Genomic DNA, 6,213 nt, shown 5'->3' on the forward strand with positions numbered 1-6,213 from the left:
CCACGGTTTGACCCTGAAATCCCATTGGCTCAAGGAAGGGTCAATCTCAGCCGTTCGAAACCGGATTGCGCCAAATCTCAAACGGGCGCCCTGATTGGGCCCTATAAGGATACCCATTCGCTCCAAGGAGTTAAAATTTATTGGCAGATTTTGTGCCCATCATTCTGCTCTCTGGAAACCCATTGGGCCGGCAACCCTCGATCTTTATTTTAATTGGTAGACGTGACTTCAGTCCCAACCCTGCCCTTCTTCTTCTGGTGAACCAATAAGATTTCAGTTCCAGAAAAGAAACGGGGGGGGGATTTTCCAACGGTCGTCTTGATCGCTTAACCAAGAGAAGCCCCGCCCTCCCTCCTTTAACGTCGAGACGGCGGAGAAGCAAAGGCTGATGGGAAAAGCCTGGTTCTGAGCCAACGCTGCCTGGGGATTGGTCAAAGAACATCTCGGCCGCAAAGCATCATGGGAGCTGTCTTGAACCTTGGCCAAGAAGAGGCCTGCAAAGCATGCTGGCTAAGAGATGGCTTATTGAGTTCATGCATGCTGGCTAAGAGATGGCTTATTGAGTTCATGCATGCTGGCTGAGAGATGGCTTATTGAGTTCATGCATGCTGGCTAAGAGATGTCTTATTGAGTCCATGCAACATACTAACCCTAATCTAGCCATGTGAACTGGGTCAATGCAACACACTAGAATCAGCCAGTTAACCCAAAGCTAGCCCAGAGGTTGTGGGAACCCTGCTTCCTCTCAATTGCTTCACAGGTTCAGGAGCAGCTGCCACAGATCCAAGCAGGGAGAGATGTGCCCCAGGGCCTGTTTCAGCTCCCCGACAGCTTTCCCTGGCTTAGGGCTGCTGTTGGATGTGCTGGGCTCGATGCCAGCTTTTGGACCGAGGCTGGGAAAGGAAGCAACTCAAGAAGCTGGTTTGCATGTTGCATGTTGTGGAAGAGTCACTCCGAAGTCTCACGGTCCCTCAATCAAGGCCCAGCAAAGAGTTGTGTCAAATAAAAAGAAGACTGTGAACATTTTGGGAATTTGAGTGGGCTTCCTATAGTCTTTCTTAGAAAGCCCGTGGGAAGCCCCCCAAAATTGATTTTTTTTATAAATTGGTTCCCCATTTCTCGTGACACCAAACTTATGGAGCCTGCAAAATATTGAAACTTTAAGTTCATAATAAAGTACTTCTTTTGGCCCACCGAGACACACAGCCAGGAAATCACAAAACTGCAAATAAACCATATTTATTACCTATAATTGTGCCTCTACAAATAGTCCCAGACTTAACGACCATTTGTTTACTGATTATTCAAAATTACAACGGCGCTGAAAAAGTGACTTACAACTGGTCCTTGTACTTAACAACCGTCACAGCATCCCCATGAAGGTGCCCACAACCAGCATGTATTCATGGTTTTTGTTGCCTCCTGGCCTCACATGATCCCCATGTGCGACCTTTCCAGCCAGCTTCCGAAAAGCAGTTGGAGAAGCCAAATTCGCTTAACGGCCACGTGATTTGCTTAACAGCTGCAATGCTTTGCTTACAACCATTGCGAAATCAGGTCATAAAATCAGGCGCAACTCACTCAACATTCATCTTGCTTAGCAACGGAAACTGGTCCCAGTTGCCGTGCTAAGTCAAGCGTTACCTGTATTCCTATTCTCCCATCTACTCTACTTGGAAGGAGGCCCATTTGTAACAGCTAGTGGGGTGGAAAAGCAGAAAGGAACACAGTGAAGGCTATTAAAAAGGACCTTGCTCCTTAATGAGGCAGGGAAGAGGGGGGGGGGGAAGGACAAAGTCTTCATTTGCACCCACAGCTGTCAGCAACATTCCTGCGTCTCAGATCAGAATTTATGATTGCTCAGCAATTAATAACCTGAGATGCTTGCATAGTCAAACCTTTGCTTAACAAAAGAAAGGAAGCAAGCTTGCTCTTCAACTGAGCTTATTACTTTGATCCCTCCCTTCCTCCTCCCCCCCCCAGCAGGGATCCTCAACCTTGGCAAATTTAAGACTTGTGGACTTCAACTCCCAAAATTCCTCAGCCAGAATTCTGGGAGTTGAAGTCCACAAGTCTTAAGGTCGCCAAGGTTGAGGACCCCTGCGGCCTAAAGCATTACCCAGTTAGAGTCAAAGTTGGGTGGCAAGAATACTTAGCAATCCAAATCGAAGTCCCAATTTCTGCTGTTGCTTTTTTTTAATGCTCTGGTTTGCGCAGATAAATAATATTATTCGCGCAGTTCTAGTCGTCTTTAAGAAGCAATGGCTGGAAGGGGTATCGGTTTTAGGCAGGCGGGCATAGGTAGCCCTCACCTCGCGACCGCAATTGAGCCGAGATTTTACGTTGCTAAGTGAGACATTTGTTCAGGGAGTTTTGCCCCGTTTTGATGACTTTTCCTGCAACGTTTCGTTAAGCGAATCGCCGCAGTTGTGAAGTTCAGAACAAGGTTGTGAAGTGAATCTGGCTTCCCCATTGACTTTGTCCCCGGGACGCTGCGACCGTCGTAAATATGAACCAGTTGCCAAGCGTCTGAATTTTGATCACGTGACCCTGGGAGGCTGCAACGGTCAGAAGTGTGGAGTCACTTTTTTCAGCGGTGGTGTAACGTCAAACAAGTCACTCAATGAACTGTTGTAAGTCGAGGACTTACCATGCACTAGACTAGGGGTAGTCAACCTTGGCTCTTTTATGACTCGTGGACTTCAATTCCCAGAATTCCTGAGCCAGCTATGCTGAGGGGAAAGGGAGAGGTTGCCATGCTGAGCCATGCTGGCTCAGGAATTCTGGGAGTTGAAGTCCACGAGTCATAAAAGAGCCAAGGTTGCCTACCCCTGCACTAGACTGTACTCCCGACTATTCTATGTCCCTAACCTGAAAATGCATATTTTCTTTAGGGACACCCAGGCAGTAGGAAGTCAAAAGAATCTGGCTTTTCTCCATTTCAATCCTCTTGACACTCTCCTTTTTATGGGTGACTGCAAGTTCAGACTCTGCAAAATAAAATAAAATAAAAAATATTATCTGGGGCAGGGAAGTCCTCTGATTTTGGAGGGAAGCTGTGGGAACAGGAAAACAGCTGCACCCCTGGCAGCTGATTCAAAATTCGGTCTTGGCTAAAAAAGCCTCCCCCCCCCCCCCAAGCTGCAGACAGCTGGGGCTGGTTGGCTGTTAAAAGCCGTATCCTGCTGGCCTCGTGGTTTAACGGGGAGGGAATCCAATAACTGGAAGGACTTTTGCGTCAAATTTTCCACTTGCTTTTTTTCTCTAGCGCAGGATTTAGGACGTGCTGGGTTCCTGCTCCTCTCTTCTAGAGCTGGAACAGAAGATCTTGGTGGTTGTCTGAATTTTCTTCAGAATCCCAGCATCCTGGGCTGGTTAAGGAATACATTTGGAAAAGCAAACTGTATTTGCGAACGAAGGCAAATAGACGTATCCCAGGATAATCTTGCAGGATCCAATCCGAGTCGGTCACCGGGACTAAAGGTTTATTCTTCCCAATTTTTGCACAGTACTGGAAGAATGAAGGATTGCCATCTCAGAAGAAGAAATAATCACGAAAATATTGGAATGTGCAGAGATGGACAGACTAACTATGAGGCTGAAAGACAAAGAAGATACAGACTATTATAAAATTTGGAAGTTTATTCTTGGTTAGAGAAAAGAATGAAGGATTAGGAAGTGAACATGTATTAGCTTAGCAAACACCAGACAACTTGTGTGATTGGAAAAATTAACATATGTTGATGGGGAAAAAATTAATAAAAAAGATTGTTGGGAAAAAAAAGGTTTATTCTTCCAAGCTTGAAAGAAAAAACTTTTTGGTCCCAGTGACCGACTCAGATTGGATCCTGGGTCTGTATTTCTCTCCCTTCCTCACCTTTTGGGAAGTATTACGAGAGCCACTGCCCATTTTTAGACCCCAAAATGTTTCCTGGATATTCCCCTCCTACCCCCAGGCCGATGAGCAAAGCCTTAGCATTTCAGCTCAAGTCACATTAATCTGCATGGGCTTCCAAGCAGGCAGAACAGAACGTGATTGAAATATCTGACATGCTTAATGCAATTCCGGCTAGGGAATTCTGGGAACCAAAGTCCACATTCCTTGAAGGGGGCCAAGGCTGAGAAACGCTGACCTAAACGTTCTAAACCTAAATGCTGGAGAAGTTGACGTTCACAGGTCTTAAAAGTTCATTGGCAAGCCAGCTGGGGAATTCTGGGAGTTGAAGTCTCCACTTCTTCAAGTTCACTGACATGCTGGCTGGGGAATTCTGGGAGTTGGCAGTCCACACATTCCAAAAGTGGCCGAGGTTGAGAACACTGAGCTAAACTTTCACGTTGGACTGGCAAGACCAGAACATCAGAGAAGTCGTCAAGATAAATAGAGAAAAGCCCGGGGCTGGGCCGGTGTCACCCTTTCTTTGCAAGGCAGCCGCTGTTTGCAGAAAATGTCCTTCATGGTGCAATGACTGTTAAAACTCTGGAAGAGAAGTTTTTCATTTTGCCCAGTTTCAGCATTCTACCATGGGCCAATCTCTCCCGCCCCTCCACTTGGCAGCCCCTTCTGAAAGTTGCAAGGTTAGCCAACAAAGCAAAGTGAATAGCAGTTTGAAGAAAGGTGGAACATTAACCATATAGCAGTTAACCTGCTTGGATGTTTTTTAAAAGCCAGCCAGGCATGTGGGGGGGAGGGGAGGGGAGGGGGAAAGAGACAAGCTTTCAACCTGTCCCATGTCAATAGGTGGGGGGCCAACTAACCAGCCTGCCTGGCCCTCTACCCCACTTTCTCAAAAGCAGCAGGGAGGGTGCCCTGTTTCTTTTCAATAATGTCATTAACTATTATAATTACAATGGTAAAAATGAGAGAGAGAGAGAGGGGGGGGGGAGGGAGGGAGGGAAAGATATGGTAAAGAAAAAGAAAATAAACAACTTCTAACCTTCACCGCAATCAGGGTAAGCCATTTTAGTAATTGTCACCTTCTTTTAAATTGCACCAAACAATCTCTTCTTCCCATATCTCACCTCTCATCTACAAACAAATCCATAAAGCATTATCATTTCAGTCCTGGTTTTAGCAAAAAGCACAGTAAGGGTTGTCAAAACTAACTCTATTTTAACCTTGATCACGTAAACCAACCTTACATTCCTTCCTTATATGTCTAACACTTAATATTTAGGCCATTCAAAGTAACACAGAATTGGATTTTTGGGGGTGAAATGAGATTGGCTGGATTCAGATAGAATTCTAATTTGTGAACTTTGGACAACAACAGCATGGGCTAAGCCAGTTTTAAACCAATCCAAGCCCAGCATTTCCCAGATGCGTGGAACTTAAACCTCAACCCCGTTGAGGAATTTTGGGAGTTGCCCCATTGCAAAAGGACACACTAATCCGTTTTCTGAAGCTAGATTCTTGCAACACGTTAGTCTTACTGCCCGAGTGTGGCAATGAGCATTGTGCCATGGTGCCAACCGTACATCACCTGTTTGGCATCATTCGGTCCCAATCCAGCCAGGGAGCAACCAGGAGCATGGGTAGCGTGATTCATTGCCTCATCACTTCCTGTGACCAGCAGCAGCAAACATTCCTTCGGGGTTTGGCAGAACTGCAATCCAGCTTCACTACATGCTACACAATACCACTTCCTGCTTGTCGCTCACATGCCCTTCCTCCTTGCCAGCGTTGCCGTAACCTGTTCGCACCGCCTCCGAGAAGCAGCGGATCTCCAGATGGGCCTGGGGTCAGTGGTTGAGCTTGTGAACCCTCCCCAGGAGGCATTCTCTACTGCTTGGGTGCGATAAATTGCAAGAGGCTTCACAGCACACCAGACCTCAGTGTACATCGATGTGAAAGATGGAGTCTTGCTCCTGGCTGGTCGATGTCTCCAGCATCCTGCCTCTTCCCGAGCCACAAATATTCTCCTTTGTTTTTCTTTGTAATTGTAATGTTTAATAAGTTTAAAAAAAAAAAACAACTCAAATGACTTTTTTTGAAAAAAAAAAAAAATCCAACTGGTAATTACCTTGGTCTTGCTTTAAGGGACAGAGTGTTCCAGATTAATCTGAGGGAAGTGTGTGTGTGTGTGTGTGTGTGCGCACCCACAAGAGACGGTTGAGTGTTTCACTTCTACCACAAAGCACACTGAACCCACGCAACTGGAAGAATCGAAATGATGGGGGAACAATTTAGGAAGCCCGTGTGCCAAGCATGGGCAT

This window comes from Crotalus tigris, unplaced genomic scaffold, assembly GCF_016545835.1.
Source record: "Crotalus tigris isolate CLP2741 ecotype Arizona unplaced genomic scaffold, ASM1654583v1 scf7180000017590.881132, whole genome shotgun sequence".
Taxonomy (NCBI): domain Eukaryota; kingdom Metazoa; phylum Chordata; class Lepidosauria; order Squamata; family Viperidae; genus Crotalus; species Crotalus tigris.